The 19,670-nt window shown below is 48.7% G+C and overlaps 1 protein-coding gene across 14 annotated transcripts in view; it reads right to left on the reverse strand.

Annotated features, from left to right (window-relative positions):
• Window positions 1-19,670, reverse strand: part of STIM1 (stromal interaction molecule 1) — a 201,322-nt gene that overhangs the window by 169,784 nt on the left and 11,868 nt on the right.

A 19,670-nucleotide genomic window follows, 5' to 3' on the forward strand; every position in this document is an offset into this window, starting at 1 on the left:
AGTGACACTATGGAGCCATCCAATGAGAGGCTTTCTCTGACCACTCTACCTAAGATAGCACTCTCATCACTCTAACCCTTTGTACTGGTTTTTCATCTTTTCTAGAATTTATTACTGCCACAAATAGATGGAAAGATATACCATGCTCATGGATTGGAAGAGTTAATATTATCAAAATGACTATACTACCTAAGGCAATCTACAGATTCAATGCAATCCCTATCAAATTACCAAGGACATTTTTCACAGAACTCGAACACAATATTCTAAAGTTTGTTTGGAAGCACAAAAGACCCAGAATAGCCAAAGACATCCTGAAAACGAAAAATGGAGCTGGAGGAATCAGGCTTCAAACTATACTACAAAGCTCCAGTCATCAAAACTGCATGGTACTGACACAAAGACAGAAATATAGATCAGTAGAGCAGGATAGAAAGCCCAGAATTAAACCCACGCACCTACAGCCAACTCATCTATGACAAAGGAGGCAAGAATATACAATGGAGAAAGGACAGCTTGTTCAATAAGTGGTGCTGGGAAAACTGGACAGCCACATGGAAAAGAAGGAAATTAGAACACTCCCTAACACCATACACAAAAATAAACTCCAAATGGATTAAAGACCTAGATATAAGACCAGACACTATCAAACTCCTAGAGGAAAACACAGGCCAAATACTCTCTGACATAAACAACAGCAACATCTTCTCAGATCCACCTATCAGAGTATTGATGATAAAATGAAAAATAAACAAATGGGACCTAATCAAACTTCAAAGTTTCTGCACAGCAAAGGAAACCCTAAACAACAAAAAAAGACAACCCACTGAATGGGAGAAAATCTTTGCAAGTGAATCGACGGACAAGGGATTAATCTCCAAAATTTATAAACAACTTCTGCAGCTCCATACCAAAAAAACAAACAACTCCATCCAAAAACGGGCAGAAGATCTAAACAGAAAATTCTCTAAAGAAGACATACAGATGGCCAAGAAACACATGAAAAGATGTTCAACGTCACTCATTATTAGAGAAATGCAAATCAAAACCACTCTGAGGTACCACCTTACACCAGCCAGAATGGCCATCATCCAAAAGTCTATAAACAATAAGTGCTGGAGAGGGTGTGGAGAAAAAGGAACCCTAGTACACTGTTGGTGGGATTGTAAATTGGTGCAACCATTGTGGAAAGCAGTATGCAGATTCCTCAGAAAACTAAACATAGAACTACCATTTGATCCAGTAATCCCACTCCTGGGCATCTATCCAGAGAAAACCACAACTCGCAATGACACATGTACTCCAATGTTCATTGCAGCACTATTTACAATAGCCAAGACATGGAAACAACCTAAATGAAAATCAACAGAGGAGTGGATCAAGAAGATGGGGTAGGAGTTCCCGTCATGGCACAGTGGTTAACGAATCCGACTAGGAACCATGAGGTTGCGGGTTCGGTCCCTGCCCTTGCTCAGTGGGTTAACGATCCTGCGTTGCCGTGAGCTGTGGTGTAGGTTGCAGATGCGGCTCGGATCCCGCGTTGCTGTGGCTCTGGCGTAGGCCGGTGGCTACAGCTCCGATTCAACCCCTAGCCTGGGAACCTCCATATGCCGCAGGAGCGGCCCAAGAAATAGCAACAACAACAACAACAACAACAACAACAAAAGACAAAAAAAAAAAAAAAAAAGAAGAAGAAGATGGGGTACATATACACAATGGAATATTACTCAGCCATTAAAAGGAACGAAATACCAGCATTTTTTGCAACATGGATGGACCTAGAAACTATCATGCTAAGTGAAGTCAGCCATACAATGAGACACCAACATCAAATGCTTTCACTGACATGTGGAATCTGCAAAAAGGACAGACGGAACTTCTTTGCAGAACAGATGCTGACTCACAGACATTGAAAAACTTATGGTCTCCAGAGGAGACAGTTTGGGGGGGTGGGGGATGTGCTTGGGCTGTGGGATGGAAATCCTGTGAAATCAGATTGTTATGATCATTTTAAAACTACAGATGTGATAAATTCATCTGAGTAATAAAAAAATGGAAAAAAATATAAAAAAATAGAATTTATTACTGCCTAAAATTATATTAAATGACTACTTGTTAACTAACTATCTTTCTACTTGAATATAAGACAACAGGGACAGAGTTTCCTGGTGGCTCAGCAGGTTAAGGACCCAGCATTGTCACCGCTGTGGTTTGGGTCACTGCTGTGGTGTGGGTTTGATCCCTAGATTCAGAACGTCCACATGCCGCAGGCACAGCCAAAAAAAATAAACAAGACAATAGGGACTGTTATTCTTTGTTTTGTTTTGTTTTTTTCAGGGCTACACCACCTGTGGCATATGGAGGTTCCCAGGCTAGGGGTTGAATCGGAGCTGTAGCTGCTGGCCTACACCACAGCCATAGCAACGCTGGATGGGAGCCGCATCTGCAACCTACACTACAGCTCACGGCAACACTGGATCCTTAACCTACTGAGCGAGGCCAGGGATCAAACCCGAATCCTCACGGATACTAGTTGGGTTTGTTAACCACTGAGTCATGATGGGAACTCTGGGACTGTTATTCTTATTATCTGCGGCATGTCAAATGCCTTGCAGAGTTCCTAGTGCACAATAAGGCCTTAATATTTATTATATGAATAAACAAATACAGTGCAGCCCCCCATGGATCCCCTCTACATCATTTCTGCCGAGTAAGCCTCCAGTCTACAGTCAAAATTCCCATCTATGTCTGTCTCACTCAGCACTTATTAACATCCACTACATGGCAGGCAGTACGCTGGACAACACAGACAGAAAGGAATCCAAACACGATCCCCGACTCCAGAAATACGACCTCGTGGTTCGAAGCACATAGACAATGAAGAAGTGACAGTGGTGACAGTGATGTCCCTGGGAGGGAGGGCCTAATTAATGGAAGAAGGAGAAGGGGGTTGAGGGACCTTTGCAGGGCAGCTGACATTTGACCTGACCTGGGAAAACAATCACAATCTTAGCCACCAGAGAAGAAGACAGGGATATTCTAGACAAAAAGAAAACCACAAGCTTTCTGAAAGACATCAAAGATCTAGGAATACTGAAAGATTAATAAGTGATTTTTTTTTTATTTAAGTATAGCTGAGGAGCTCCAAACGTGGCTCAGTGGTTACCGAATAAAACTAGGAACCATGAGGTTGCAGGTTCGATCCCTGGCCTCGCTCAGCGGGTTAAGGATCTGGCATTACCGTGACCTGTACCGTGGTATAGGTCACAGATGCGGCTCAGATCCTGCATTGCTGTGGCTGTGGTGTAGGCTGGCAGCTGCAGCTCCAATTCAACCCCTAGCCTGGGAACCTCCATATGCCGTGGGTGCGGCCCTAGAAAAAACAAAAAAGGATTAAAAAAAATAAAATAAAATAAAATAAAATAAAATAAAATAAAAAATGTAGTTGATTTACAGTATTTCAGGTGTACAGCAAAATGATTCAATGTACACATTTTTTCAGATTTTTCTGTATTATAGGTTATTATTATAAGATACTGAATATAGCTTCCTGTGCTATACAATAGGTCTTTTTGTTTACCCTGTTGTTGTTTTATTTGGTCACACCTACAGCATGCAAAAGTTCCCAACCAGGGATTAAACCTCCACCACAGCAGTGACCCAAGCCATAGCAGTGAAAATGCCAGGTCCTTAACCCACTGAGCCACTGGGAAACTCCTATTATTTTATATACAGTAATGTGTATGTTAATCCCAAATTCTCAATTTATCCCTCCCCCTGCCCCTTCCCCTTTGGTAACCAAAAGTTTGTTCTCTATACCTGCAATTAGTGAGTAATTTTTAAGTCAAGGAAGGTTGGCCCAAAATCACGTTTTGTTTTAGTTTTGGTTTTGTTTGCTTTTTGCCACCCTGGGGCATAGGGAGTTCCCAGGCCAGAGATCAGATCCAAGCTGAAGTTACAACCTAAGCTGCAGCTGTGGCAACACCGGATCCTTAACCCGCTGTGCCAGGCTGGGAATCAAACCTGCATCCCAGGACTCTCAAGATGCCGCCGATCCCATTGGGCCACAGCAGGAACTCCCAAATTTATGTTTTTATAAAAGAGCTAGTATCCAAAACACATACAGACGGAGTTCCCACTATGGTACGCTGGGTTAAGAAATCCGCTTTGCTGCAGGTATTAACGTAGGTCAGAGCTCCTGCTCAATTTGATCCCTGGGCCCAGAATGCTCATATGCTGCAGGTGCAGCCAAAGGGGGGGGGATACATACATATATATATATGTATATATATTTATATACATATATATACACACTCCAAGTTTTGTATTAGGGGTCTCCAGAGAGACAGAACCAATATAACACGTAGATACGTAGACATATTAAAAAGGAGATTCATTATGGACACTGGCTCACACGATTATGGAACATGAGCCAAAAAGTCCCCCAGTCGGCCATTTGCAATCTCCAGAACCAGGACTGCTGGTGGTTAATTCAGACCAAGTCCAAGGCTGAGAACGGGGTGGGGTGAGGGAGTGTGAGTAGTGATGGCACAGGTCCCACTCTGAGTCCCAAAGCCTGAGAACCAGCAGCTCCAGCGTGAGTGTGGGGGGAGGCGGGTGTCCCATCGCAAACAGTGACAACAGACTCGCCCCGTCCGCCCCTCTTTGCCCCGTTCAGGCATATTCTGCAGACTGAATGGCACCTACCACCACGGGTGAGGGTGATCTTCTCCAATCAGTTACTGAGGCAGAGACACCCTCACAGACATTTCCAGAAATCACGAGTGCTCAGCTATCTAGGCATCCCATGGGCTAGCCAAGTTGACATATAAAATTAACCATCACACAATTCAAAAACAAAAAGACGAAACCCATTTTAAAAATGGACAAATGGAGTTCCCGTCGTGGCGCAGTGGTTAACGAATCCAACTAGGAACCATGAGGTTGCAGGTTCGGTCCCTGGCCTTGCTCAGTGGGTTAACGATCCGGCGTTGCCGTGAGCTGTGGTGTAGGTTGCAGACGCGGCTCGGATCCCGCGTTGCTGTGGCTCTGGTGTAGGCCGGTGGCTACAGCTCTGATTGGACCCCTAGCCTGGGAACCTCCATATGCCGCAGGAGCGGCCCAAGAAATAGCAACAACAACAACAATAAGACAAAAGACAAAAAAATAAAAAATAAAAAAATAAAAAATAATAAAAATAAAAATAAAAATGGACAAAGGACATTTAAATATTTCTCTCTGGATGATACACAAATGGCCAACAAGTCCAGGAAAAGATGCTCAACATCATTAGTCATCAGGGAAATGCAAATTAAAACCACAGTGAGATATCATTTCATACCCACTAGGATGGCTATAATCAAAAAACTAAAAAAAAGTGTGACTGGGTCACTTTGGTGTATAGTAGAAAATTGACAGAACACTGTAAACCAACTATAATAGAAACAATAAAAATCATTAAAAAAATAAATTAAAAAAAAAACAAAAAAAAAACAAACGTTGGGAAGAATGCAGAGAAACTGAACTCCCTGTGTATTGCTGGTACAAGTAAAAAATTGTTCAGCCCTAATGGGAAACAGTTTGACAGTTCCTCAAAAATTTAAACATAGAATTACCATATGGCCCAGCAATTCTACCCCTGGTATCTACCCCCCAAGAAGTGAAAACAGATACTCAAACAAGTACATGTTCCCACATGTTCACAGCAGCACTCCTGACAATAACCAAAAGGCAGAATCAGCCCAAATGTCCATTAACAGATGAGTGGATAAATACATTGCCAATAAAAAGGAATGAAATACTGCTTTATTCTACATGCTACATGCTACAACATGGATGAACCTCTAAAATATTATGCTAAGTAAAAAAGGCCAGACACAAATATGGGATTCCATTCATAAGAAATATCCAGAATAGGTAAATCCGCAGAGACAGAACGCAGCTTGGTAGCTGCAAGGAGACGGGGATGGGGCTGGGGGCAACAGGAACCACTGCTTAAGGTATTGGTTTCCTTTGGACATGGTTTGGAATCGGATAGAGACGGTGGTTGTAAAGCACTGTGAAGGCACTAAAAACCACTGAATCATGCGTGTGAATGGTCAATGTTATGTGAATTTCACATCAATTTTTTTTTCAAAAGATGACTGTCTCAGGCATTATACTCTGAAAGGAAAAACTCAAAGCGACCTGGCGTTTCCCTATCCACCTGCTCCTTCTTGACCTTCCGGGGAGCCTGTCCTCCCGTCCTGCCATCACAGCAACAGGGATGTTGCCTTGCTCTCATTTTCAAATCGTTTCCTAGGTCAGGCCATGTAAAGTCGCTAATGAGAAAGCAAACTCCCTTTGAAACAGGTCCATGTGTACCTGTTCCCTTTCCCCTAGAGCAGGTCACAGGCAGAGAGCAGGATGCACGCCTTCCCTTGAAGCAGCAGGTTGGAGCTGTCTGCGTAGGGAGTCAGAGTCTGAGTGGCCAGGGAGACCAAAGACACACGCCTCACACAAGGCCTGAATCAGATTTATTTTTCCTTGGGGAAAGGGTGGGGGTTCAAGAGAAACAGAGAAGTATTTAACAAACAACTCGGAAGCAATATCTGGTTTCCGAACTAACTAAACTCCCTCAATAATAACTGGGTTCTTGACCTTTCAGAAGCAACAATTCTGATGCCCACGTCTTTCAGAAGAACATAAAAGACTTTACTCCCCAAGTTTGACACGGAGGCCAGGCCTCAGCAGCCCACATGCTGTTTTCATTGCCCTTGGGAGGCAGACCTGGAGGCCAGAGTCTTTGGGCCCAGCTTTCACGCTCAGCCATAAGGCTCCGATACAGCAGACACATCATCACTGAAGCCCCGAGCTCACTCACGCCACAGGGAGTGACCTGCCAGGGCCACAGGCACCTCCTCCACAGGCTCCTCATGCCTTAGAGCCACACTGACAATAAAGTCCACCCACAGGTACTTCCTTTCACCCAGGGCCATTATGTGGCCCTTAAGCACATTCTTGCCAGAGCCCTAAGCTTGATAAGGACTTGCCCGGGGCCACGAGGCCAACACACAAAGGCAAGGCCAGATTTTAAACTCTGGTCTGCGTGCTTCCAAACGTCACGCCATCGCACAGGCCAGCACCACGAATCCCGCCCCAACAGGTCCGTGTGTCCAGGAGAAAATGCTCTGATCACTCAAAATAAATCAATGCTTCTAGTTTAACATTAATTTAACAGTAATTCTCAGAGACAGTAACAGGCAGTAACAACCCAGAGTACCGACACCCCGAGAGGCACCTGAGAGTGCTATCCGGGCCACTCCACCCTTCTCCAGGTCACCGATCTAGCTTCCTGAAAACCCAACCATCTGTGCTCTGCCTTGGATAGCCCTTGAAGGCAAGAGGAGAAACGCCCAGGAGAAACACAATTGCGGAAGGCATGGCAAACAAAACACCATGCCAGGAGTTCCTGTCGTGGCGCAGCGGAAACGAACCCAACTAGTATCCATGAGGGTATGGGTTCGATCCCTGGCCCCACTCAGTGGGTTAAGAATCTGGTGTTGCCGTGTGCTGTGGGGTAGGTCGAGGATGCAGCTCAGATCCCAGGTCGCTGTGGCTGTGGTGTAGGCCAGCAGCTGCAGCTCAGATTCGACCCCTAGCCTGGGAACCTCCAAGTGCCGCGGGTGCTGCCCGAAAAAAAAGAAAAAAAAGAAAATCAATAAACCTGAGACCCAGTCTCAGTTCTGCCCCTAATTACTTATATGACCCTGGGAGGTCATCTGCCTTCTTTGAATCTGTTTTCTCTGCTATAATATGCAAATAACAATTCCCTCCCATCATACCTCACAGGTTTGCTATGGACATAAGAAGCACAAAACAGGTCTTGAAGGTGAGAGTGCTTTGAAAAGTGCAAAGCACAAATTAATCTGAGGGGTCATTATGACATGACTACCACAGGCTGGCTGGAGAGAAGATTCATGCCCATGAAACAATTAGAAGGGGAAAGAGTAGTTAATTCAGTGCCCGGTTACATGGCACAAACTAAGAAGATTACGGTCAGGAGAGGGGTCGTCTCTGGGATTGGTCAGAGACACTGCATAGAAAGAAGGCCAGGGCTGAAGGGGATACAGAGCAACACGGCAGCAAAAGCTTGTAGCCAGGGAGGGCAAAGGGCGGCCTCGCAATAGGAGCATAGCGGGGCGGGATCAGACGCCGGGTGGTGGGAGGCCAAGGTCAGGGAGGCCGGGAGGCGCAGGTGGGGTAAGGCCAGATCGCGGAGAGGCCGGTCAGCCAAGGAGCTAGAAAAGGATGCAGGTGGCCACAGGGGGCCGTGCGTGGGGTGGGCAGAGCTGGATTTCACAGCAAACATGGACTGAGCACTAATGATGTGGCAGGCGCTGTCACAGGTTATGAGGAGCCAGAGATGGAATGAGACACGCACCTCGGGACTCTGTCTGAATCCTACTCTTCCGCCTGCGGTGACACAGACATCAAAGTACAAGCTTTATTTATAACCACAGAATTCTGGATTCAGGTCCCTGCGCCACCACTGCTACATAAATGACCTTCATCAAGGAACCAAAGCTCTCTGATTAGCAGTTTCCTCCTTTGCAAAGCAGAAGCGATGATAATCTTTCATAGGAACGGTGTTGAGTAGGAAATTATATAAAGCAGTTAAAAAAGCAAATTGGCGTGTGCCAGCTCAACACACAACAAATAATAACTATTATCATTATTCACCAGCTTTGCGACCTTGGGAAGGCTGCTTAACTTCTCTGGGCTTTGGTTTCATCATCTGTAAACGTCAAAAGGTTGTTGTAAAAATTAAAGGGAATAACTGTTCGAAAGCACCTGGCGTGAAGCGACAGCTCAGCAGAACTCCCTCCCTCCCCTCTGTCTCCTTGCTTAAGCCCGCATCTGGGGTCTCCCTGGTAGCGATGCGAGCTCCCAAAGGCGGGGACCGAGCCCACAAGAGCATCTACCCTCTCTGCTTCGAGAAGGCACCAGCCCCCAACCCCCAGACTCACCCTAACTTACCCCAAGGCCCAACACCCCCACCCAGGAAGGTGTCCTTTGCACACTGCTTGCCAGGCGGCTTCAATGTTACCATCTGACCGCCAGGCAGCTCCCCTGCGGACCCATCCTCCAAGAAACTGCACCAGAAGAGAAAGGCCCGAAGTCTAAATGTCAACAAAAGCAAGGAGAGTGGTGTTTCAGGGTCTTAAGATCCCACTGGTCTTGTGCACTCAGGACAAGGGCAGGCAAAGCTGCTGCCACTTCCAACAGTTGCAGGAATGTCTCGGAACGAGGCCCCCAGCCTGCTGGAGTCACCCAGGCAGGAGGGATAATTAGGTTTTCACTAGCAAAGGGCAGCTCATACATACCTGATTAACCCATGCGAACACACTCTGCTTCATGTTCTGTTAGAATTTACAACGGATTCGGGACACAAGTCAAGCGGCGAGGGCCGTTCAAAGCTGTAACTGACCACTACCGAGGGGCGTGCCTGCGGTGGGGGCGACAGCTGGCTAAAAAAGCCCACTCCTGAGCAGGTGGGTCGTCCCTCCAGGGGACGCTGCTCTTTCGGGGAACAACCTCTGCACAGACCTGCAGTGCAAACGTCATCTTGCCCTCCAAGACAAGAGCCAGCCCCCCGCAAAGACACGGGGGACGCAGGGAAGCGGCGCGTGTTCATTCCAACACTCTTGCTCAATCCCTGGAGCTTCCGTTTGTGAGGAAATAATACCAGGAATTCTAGTCTCGCAAATTAGGAAGGCACAGTCCGATCAAACCCGTGAAGCCGTTGGCCAGGCTGCCCCAAGCAGGTCTGCTTCACCCTTGCTAACTCCATCACACTCTGCAAACCAGGAAGGGAAAACAAAAGGAACCATCTTTTACCGAGACTGGTACAAAATTTTTTAAACTTTTCCTTTTTTAAAAAACCCTCCCAGGGAGTTCCTGCCATGGTTCTGTAGAAACAAATCTGACTGGCATCCATGAGGACGCAGGTTCAATCCCTGGCCTTGCTCAGAGGGTTAAAGGATCCGGCATTGCCGTGAGCTCTGGCAGAGGTCACAGACGCGGCGGCTAGGATCTGGTGTGGCTGTGGCGTAGGCTGGCGGCTACAGCTCCTGATTCACCCCCTAGCCTGGGAAACTCCAGATGCCGCAGGTGCAGCCCTAAAAAGACCAACAAAAATAAAAAACAGAAAATCCTCCCAGAAGTTCCCTCATGGCTCAGTGGCTTAAGAACCCAGTGTTATCTCTGCTGTGGCCCTAGTTACAGCTGTGGCGCAGGTTTGATCCCTGCCTGGGGAACTCCTGCATGCCATGGGTATGGCCAAAAAAAAAAAATCCTCCCAATAATTCTATATGATAGCTAATCCTAGTCCCACTTTTATTTATTTTTTTATTTCATTTTACCTTGGAGCAGAGAAAGATGTATTGCAGGGCCAAGCAAAGAGAAATAGGTGGCTCATGCTCAACAACCCTGAAGCTAGTCTCCCTTTAAAAATGAGGAGTCTGAGCAGCAGAGAGATTAAGCAATTTACTCAGAAAAGGGGCTGGTAAGCGGCAGAGCCTGGATCTGAACTCAGTCTATCAAATTCCACAACTGGGCCTCTTCTTTCCACAAATATTTACTGAGTGCCTACTATGTGTCAGGCACTAATCTTTTTTTTTTTTTTTTTTTTTTTTCTGGCTACACTCATGGCAAGTAGAAGTTCTAGAGCCAGGGATCAAACCCTCACTACAGCAGCAACCTGAGCCACTGCAGTGACAATGCTAGATCCTTAACCCACTGTACCACAAGGGAACTCCCTCAAGCACTAATCTTGAGTGAATACACAGCAGTGTATAAGACAAACAACAACTCCTGTCTTTTTTTTTTTTTTTTTTTTTTTTTTTTTTGCCACACCTGAACATGAGCCAGGGAACAAACTGGTACCACAGCAGCGACAACACTCGATCCTTAACCACTCGGCCAGCAGGGACCTCCTACCAAAGGAACAAACTTTTGATGTTAAAAACACTAAGTGAATATGCTATAGTCATAGAAAAAGCCACGAAAATACTTAACGATTTTTTTCAAGTCAATGAGAAAGATAATTCAACTTATAAAAATACTTTCACAGGCCTCCCATTTCCAGGGAAGCCTTCATCCTGTGAAGTAAGGCACACCAACAGGCAGAGGCTGCGGAAAGCCTAACACCCAAATGCAGGGCTAATAACTTAGAGTTAATAACCAAGCATGCTCTTTGCAAAAATAACCCAAGCACCTGCAGTCATCCGGAATATTCCAGCAACCAGGGCCAGGCTGAGGGCTCTGTCACACCGCTCTACTCCAGGGATCCCTGATCTAACTCTTTTAATCACAGGAGGGCTATTTTTTTTTTTTTAATTGTAAAGCCAGATGCAAGGAAAATGACTTGAGGGGAGAGAGGCCGGGAACCCAAAGGTCCTCTTGCCTAGAAACCCCTGCTGCCTCCAGGACAGCACAGCACACGCGGCAAACCAAGCAAACCCAGGCCAGGCTTTCGGCGGGGAACCAGCAGAGACAACGCCCCAAACCGTTCCAGGACCAGCCCGTCATGATGCCTGAAATTCCAGCACCATGACTTCCCTCGGGTCCTTAGTGAGTGAATCCGTCCTAAGTGCCACACCCTGCAGGAGTGCGGGGAGATCGAGCGCCAGAGGAAGAGCCAGCCTCGGTGGGTGTCCGGCAGACTGGAGGGGGCAGAGCGCTCTGGAAAGGCGGGTCAGAGGATAATTCTGGGAGGATAATGGGAGAAGAAGAATGTTACATGTGTGTGTGACTGGGTCACTTAGAAAACTGACAGGACACTGTAAACCAACTCTAATGGGGAAAAAAAAAAATCATTAAAAAAAAAAAAAAAAAAAAAGAGGGAGTTCCCGTCGTGGCTCAGTGGTTAACGAATCCGACTAGGAACCATGAGGTCAGGGGTTCAATCCCTGGCTTTGCTCAGTGGGTTAAGGATCTGGTGTTGCCATGAGCTGTGGTGTAGGTCGCAGACACAGCTCGGATCCTGCTTTGCTGTGGCTGTGGTGTAGGCTGGCGGCTACAGCTCCAATTAGCCCCCTAGCCTGGGAACCTCTATATGCTGTGACCATGGCCCTAAAAAGACCAAAAAAAAAAAAAAAAAAAAAATTAAAAAAAAAAGGAAAAGAATTCTGGCTGTAGGAATTGAAGAGGTCTTTCTGGAGTCAGGGAATTAGCTCAGCTTAGAAAGGCAGGAGAATATGAAATCATTTGTACTGCCTCTCTAGGAATGTAACCATACATTTCGAGAGACCCATACTTGAATTCTGGTTCAGTTGCTTATAGGCTGTAATGATAATCAGGCAAATTATTTTCCTTTTATGAGCATTTTCTCCTCTATAAAACAGGCATTGTGAAAAGATGCAGCCATATCTCAAAAAACAACTATATAAAACCCTGGTCCCACCTGGACACATGATGGGACTTAACCAACATCCCTTTCTCTGCTGAGAACAGGAACACGCATCCGGGAAGGATACCCCAGGGCAATGGGAATCACCTGCCAGCTAACAGAGCAGAGCCCTTTGGGGGCTAATAAAACAGACAACGGACCCGAAAGGGTACCTGCAGAGTCTGGAGAGTAGGAAATCCAGGCATACATCTGGATCCAGGTCTCAGCCTACATCTCTCTCCAGCATGAACTGTGTGGCAGCTCATTCTAGACAAACAGTACATCATCATGGACTTAGATGAGGAAATGGAAGCCCCCACCTCAGCTCCTCGGGAAAGACAGCCCTATGCTGACTTCGGGTCTCTAGGAGGCTGGAGCGGGACCTAGTGCAAGGAAACCACTGGGTCCAGCTGCCAGGATTTTAATTAGTCCAACCTTAAAAGTGTGCAACCACGGAGATTAAAAGGAGCCCCCAGGGAAAGCCTCTGCCCTCCACTCAGTTCAGCCAATTAGATCTGCTCAAGTGCCCTAATTTTCATCACCGAATTCCGGGGGGAGTCCGGCCTCGCCAAGCTCTGACTTCTGGCTGAGAGCACAGGCACGTGCTCAGCTCAGGAAGAGCAGCTGGGTGCGGGCTGCTAGAGAGGCAGCGTCAAGCATGAGACCCCGACACCTCCGCTACATCAGTAAACCAAGAACTCCCCTCTTGCCGGGTCCTAGCCCCTCCCCAGTGTCCTACTGGGACCTACCCTCCCGGGGCTGAACCCTAACCACCAAATCCACATTGAAAAGCTAGCAAAGGCTAGTTCTTCTCCCCGCCCGCCACCGCCACCCCCACCCCCAAGGCACATGGAGTTCCCAGGCCAGGGATAGAATCTGAGCCGCAGCTGTGACCTATCCAGCAATGCTGGATCCTTAACCCTCTGTGACACAGCAGGAACTCCCGAAGGCTAGTTCTGATTCCCAGTCCAGAGTACCCTCAACCCAGTAATGCTTGTATTTTAAAGGGGGGTTTTCCAAAGTGAAAATGACTTCGGGGCTCGTAAGAATTGAGCTGCATGGTACACCAGGGGGCAAACGTGAAAACTGAGGCATGAAGGGGGAAGGAGCCTTGTTCAAGTTAATGACAAGATATTATACACAGGAGTTCTCCTACGGCACAGTGGGTTGAGGACCCGGCATTGTCACTGCAGCAGCTTGGGTTGCTGCTGCCACACAGGTTCAATCTCTGGCCCGGGAATTTCCACACGCCATGGATCTGGACCAAAAAAAAAAAAAAAGATCTTAAAAGCCAACAAACATCATGTTTCCTAAGGCTCAGTCCTCTGCCTGACAACTGTTCCAGGGGTAGCCACACTTCTCCAGTTGTCACTGAGAGGTGAAAAACAAGGTTGTAAGAAAAAGCGAGAACCTAGGAGACCCAAGAGAGTAAAGAGAGGGGAGACATAAGATAGTAAAGAGAGGGGAAGAACCAGGGTATTTAGTGTTCTTTTTTTAAAAACTAGCTATTTCAGAAAGAAAGCCATGAAGACTCAAGAGAACTAAGCTGGAAAGAGGGAAGAAAAAGGGGGGAGAAAGGTTCAAGAGAAACAGTGGAAAGAAAATGCATTAAGACAGAAGCTACAGGAGTTCCCGTCGTGGCGCAGTGGTTAACGAATCCAACTAGGAACCATGAGGTTGCGGGTTCGATCCCTGCCATTGCTCAGTGGGTTAAGGATCCGGCGTTGCCGTGAGCTGTGGTGTAGGTTGCAGACGCGGCTCGGATCCCAAGTTGCTGTGGCCCTGGCGTAGGCCGGTGGCTACAGCTCTGATTCGACCCCTAGCCTGGGAACCTCCATATGCAGCGGGAGTGGCCCAAGAAACGGCAAAAAGACAATAAAAAAAAGACAGAAGCTACAAAACAGTAAGCAGCTATTTTATTAATCAGAAAATCTTCTTATAGAGCTCCCTCTGTGGCACAATGGGATCGGTGGCATCTTGGAAGCACTGGGACGCAGGTTCTATCCCCGGCCCAGCACAGTGTTCCTGTAGGCTTGGGTCGCAACTGTGTTCGAATCTGATCCCTGGCCCTGAACTCCATATGCCAAGGGGCGGCAAAAAATGAAAAGAAAATCTTGCAGCGTTCCCATTGTGGCTCAGCGGTAACGAAACCAACTAGTATCCATGAGGACACGGGTTCAATCCCTGGCCTCGCTCAGTGAGTTAAAGATCTGGCACTGCCATCAGCTGTGGTGTAGGTCACAGACTCAGCCTGGATCCCAGGTTGCTGTGGCTGTGGTGTAGGCCAGCAGCTACAGCTCCAATTCAGCCCCTAGCCTGGGAACCTCTGTGTGCCGACCTAAAAACGACCAAAAAAAAAAAAACCTTCTTGCAATCACCCTCCCACTCTCTCAGAGGGTGTGTGACAAGACATCAGACCCGACAGCAGTTTCAGGCTGCCCCTCGACAATGAGCTGAGACAACCCCAGACCTGCTACGTGACAATACATGAGCAGCCTCCTCCCCGGTCAGGAGGGCTCAGGAACATGGACGCTAAACCGAAGAGGGACCACAGGAGGACTCCAGGCACCAGCTGTGACCAGCAGGGCGCCCTGGTGCCTCTGTCCCGAGACACAGCTACTCTAGCCTAGCAGGAGCTTCCCCCCAAAGCACAGCCTAAACCGGCTACCACTCTGCTCGCCACCTCGAGCCAGCTGGGGCTGGAGGAAGCCCCGGGGGAGAGGGATGGGAATCACCTTCTCTCAGCCAAGGACACCTGACAGGGTAGCATCGCTCGGGCTTCCTTCGGCACCTCTGTTCCAGCACAGACAATCAGACATGTGTGACTGTGGAAAACGGCGTGTGTTCCCAGACCTGAAGCCCCAACTGCAGGTGACTGCGTGGCCTAAAGAGAAAGCTCTTCCATGCAAAACTGTGAGTTTAAGTCCGCTCTTATTGGGCCAAAATATTCACTATACATACGGCCCCAACCCAAGCCGTGATCGCGGAGTAACACCCCGCACAGCTGTGGCGCGCTTCACAAAACGCCCTGGCCTCCGCTGCCTCCGAGAGGTAGAGATTAAGAGTCCAGCCGCTGCAAAGCTGGAAACGAAAGGCTCAGAGAGAACAAGCCATCTGCTCGAGACCTCATGAACGGAACATGGCAAAGCCTGGAGCTGATCCCAGGTTCTCCTACCTCCGAGATCCTCTGAATTTCCTACAGTGAAGGCCCAACTTTGATAGAAAGCTTAATAACTAAAAGCAAGAGACCTGGACTCTCAGACTCGGAATCCACCAAGGATCTCCCGTGCGACCTCAGGCCAATCCTTTCCCTTCACTGGCATCAGAAAACTCATCCGGAATGGAGAGACGCCAAACGGGCAGGGAAAGAAGAGACTTGATGGGCTCCTAGAGAGAGTGCCGTGAGAGCAGTCCCTGCCCGGCCCTTCCGAAGAAGTCAGCCACCCTCTAGGCATCAGCCCCAGCCTGGCCTCCTTCTGAGTGCCACGGATTTTCTGTTGAGGGCACCCCAGGCTCCTCGTTCCCCACACCCAAAACATGGGTGTCTCTTTCCTTCCCTCCCTACACTTAAACGCTTAGGTCCTTCTGATGCTGCCTCCACCATGCAGACCTGAGCTCTGCTCGTGAAAAACCGCAGGCCCCTGCCTAGACTCCCTGCCTCCAAGCTCCCTACCAAGGCATCATGCACATTCCGTGAGATTATCTCCCGAAGGAAAGGTCAGGTCACGACTCTCCCCTGCTCAAGACCTGCAGGGACTACTCACGGCCTACAAAGGCAAGTCCAAACTCTTTCGCCTGACACTGAGGCCCTCCATTATCTGTCCTCAATTCATCTTTTTTTCTTTTTTTGCCTTATTTAGAGTTCTCTCCTTCAGAGAGGCCCCTCTCCAGCCGACCTGGGCCACCTAATGTCCCCTAAAGACTCTTCACATTGTCCTACTCCATGCCTTTATCCAAGGCACGTCCTCTGACTGGGAAGCTTCCTGCAATCTACCTTCTATTTCTGAAGACCTATTAAGCTGCTTCCTCCTCCATAAAGCTTCCCTGATCTCTCCGGGCAGAGGTGGCCTCGTTTTCCAACAGGACCGCAGGTTACCAGTCACAGGGCACAGACCTTAGATTGCCTTGCGCGAGAAGCTATAAAACGGGAGACCCACTGCGAGGATGAAACCAGACCGTGTATGTCAGAGGAGCTAGCTCAGTCCTCACGTGCAGCAGGTGCTCAATAAACAGGGCCTCACAATCAAGGACAATGTCAGTACGCGCCCTGGCTTCCCAATCCCACTCAGTGCTTCCCCGGGCAGGGGAAGGGGAGCACAGCTTCACTTGTGCTACACGGCAAAGCGACTCAGTTATACACATACGTACTTTTTCATACTGTTTTCCCTTCTGGTTTAGCACAGGGTACTGAACACCGTTCCCCGTGCTCTGCAGCAGGACCTCGGTGTTCACCCGACGAACAGGTTAAATGAAGGGTAAAACGCCGCGTGGATTCACTTTATCCCAAAGCCCGTACCCACGAGCGCTCAGCCGTACGCTGCTTGTGGAAGATGCCGTGGGGACACATGGCACTCCCACGCAGAGTTCCTAGGGGAATGCGCTCTCCCATTCCCCTCCCCAAGCCCCAAGTTCTAATCCCAGCTGATTCCAGGCCACTGAGGTGACAGAACAAACTAATGCCGCTAACAGTCTGACAAGGTGCCTGCTTTTTAACCCAAATGCACATCTATACTGAAGTCCACAGAGCTGTTTCCTCCCTCTCAACGTTATTAAACAAAAATAGGAACAGCACTGGCCTCTGGGTCAGATGAACCTAAATTCAAATCCAGGCTTAGTCACCTTGGGACAATGACTCCAATTCTCAGAGTTACAGCTTCCCCATCTATAAAATGAGAAAAAAATGTCCGCCTTTAAGGGTTGTTACACAGATGCAAAGCTCCTAGCCCAGTGCCTAGAAGATACAGGTGCTCAATAAATGGTAGCTCTCATGTCACTCTTATCATTACAGTCGTGTGAGTTGTCTTAATTACATATTGATCTCTTTAGCGATACGCAGTATGAGTTCCAGTGAACTTTGCTCTTGTCAGCAAAAGTTTCTTGCAGCAAGACCTCCACAGGTCTGAGTACCCAGCAACACACAGGCACAAACACACAGACACAAGCTGCTTCCTAACCCGTGTATGTGTTACACTCGAAGGGCACCCAGCTCCCCTGGTCCTACATTCCAGATGCTGGCTCTGGGAACTTGGCAAACACAGGCACATTTGTTTTAATGTACATTGTAGTGATGAGAGTTCTAAGAGCTTTCTGAGAGCGCTAAGATAACCCAGAGAGGCCAATCAGGAGCTGAGCTACTGAATCTCACTGGAGAAATGAGAAGCGTGTGAGACCTGGAAGCCCGCCCGCCTGCCCGCCTGCCCGGCTGTGGGTGAGGTTTCTGGCCATTACCTAGGCCAGAACACAACACTAGGCAGCCAGGAGCTCTCCAAGTGTGGCTCACAGTGGAAAAGGACGGGTTTGTCCCAGGTGGGCCATGCTGTCACCGCTGTCTGATACCTTTGCCCCCTTCACCCAGTCTCCCTGCTGCGTCTCCCTAACGCCTTGAAGGAGAGCTGGTGTGACGTCTGCCAGGCTAGAGGTCCCTGCGGCCCAGGGAGGCTCAGCATCCGAGACAACACTCGGAACGCCAGCGATCCCCACTCTGGACTGTCCTCTCTCCCTGCTGCACACCAAGCCCCTCCGCCATCCCACAAGCCAGGCTAAGGGACACGGTGCTGCTCAACCGGCTGCCTCAAATCTGACCTCCGGGGAACCCGTGTGGGCCACGGAACCAAAGGCAGGGAGCAGCAGGACCCAAGGAAGCCTTGCCTCCAGTCTCATGTCAGGCCTCCGCCAGCACAGCCCTACCCCATTCCTACCGCAGCCAGCCACTGTGGCAAACAAAGACTGCCGGCCAGAGGCCAGGGCCGAACCATCCCCCAGTGAGGACAACTGTCTCTGAGCGCAGCTTCAGCGGGTACCCAATCAATAGGGACGAAGTACCAGGCAGCAGAAAAAATAGTGCCCACAGGATGCCTCAGAAATCACCTGCAACGTGAACTCCACCCCTCCGCCCAAAGCTTTTCATAGGAACTGGCATCAATTTACTTGGCACCCACCCCCATGACTCCTCAATCCAGGGGCAACGCATTATTACTCATCTCTGTATCCAACAAATACCCACCAGGCATGTGCTCTTGGACCAGCACCGGGATCGATAACCAAGGATGGTGCTATGGTCAGAAAACAGACGTGGCTCTTGCCCTCGGGAGAGAGGAAAGCATGCGGAGGAAAAGGCTTGAAAAGCTGTACAACCCTTTCAAATAACTTTTCTTTAGTCTTTTTAGGGCCGCACCCGCAGCACATGGAGGTTCCCAGGCTAGGGGTCAAACTGGAGCTGCAGCCCCCAGCCTACACCACAGCCACAGCAACGCCAGGTCCCAGCCCCTCTGGCGACCTACACCCCAGCTCACGGCAATGCCAGATCCTTAACCCACAGAGCAAGGCCAGGGATCGAACCTGTGTCCTCACAGATAATAGGTTCATTACCGCTGAGGCACATGGGAACTCCCCTTTCAGAGAAATTTTAATCCCATCTTCAAGTGAGGAAAATGTAGGTTGGGTCATACTGTCAGTAAGGGCTCAGGCCCATCAAGCCACCTCTTGCTTTACGAGGCATGAGCAGGGTGTGCTGGGCACAGGGTACTGCAGGTGCAGCAAGTGCTACTGGCGTCTGATCAGAGACGAGAAGAACCTGCAGCTAGCACTGACATCACGAACACTTCGCAGAGGATGGAGAGGCCAGGTAGGAAGGAAGGAAGAGAAGGGAGGACACTCTGGGAGGCAAGAAAGACAAAAGAGAAGCCGAATACAGTATGTTCTGCAGACCAGGACAAAGAAAAAAAGCCTGGCTGGGCCAAGACACAGAGAGGGGGACAGAGGAAGACGAAGTGGGCAAAGTGGTCCGGGGCCAGAACCCTGGGTCAGGGAGGAAATTCCTACCCACAAAGGGCTTTAGAGCCTCAGCATCTCTATTCCAAGCTCCCCAGCGGAAAACAAAAGTACAGTGCTGCAGGCTCACGTCAGGTTTTTCTTCGCATGGCTTCTCACTGAAAAAATCTACTCCACTCTGATTAGCATGACAGGGCCAGAGCCGTCCCTATTCAAGCCCTGCTCTAGCAAGTTGTGCCAACACAAGCAA

The sequence above is a fragment of the Sus scrofa genome, chromosome 9 (genome assembly GCF_054392235.1).
Source record: "Sus scrofa isolate SSC_HxYL_T2T_F1_AM1 chromosome 9, Sscrofa_HxYL_maternal_Yorkshire_Landrace_v2.0, whole genome shotgun sequence".
In the NCBI taxonomy this organism is placed as follows: Eukaryota; Metazoa; Chordata; class Mammalia; order Artiodactyla; family Suidae; genus Sus; species Sus scrofa.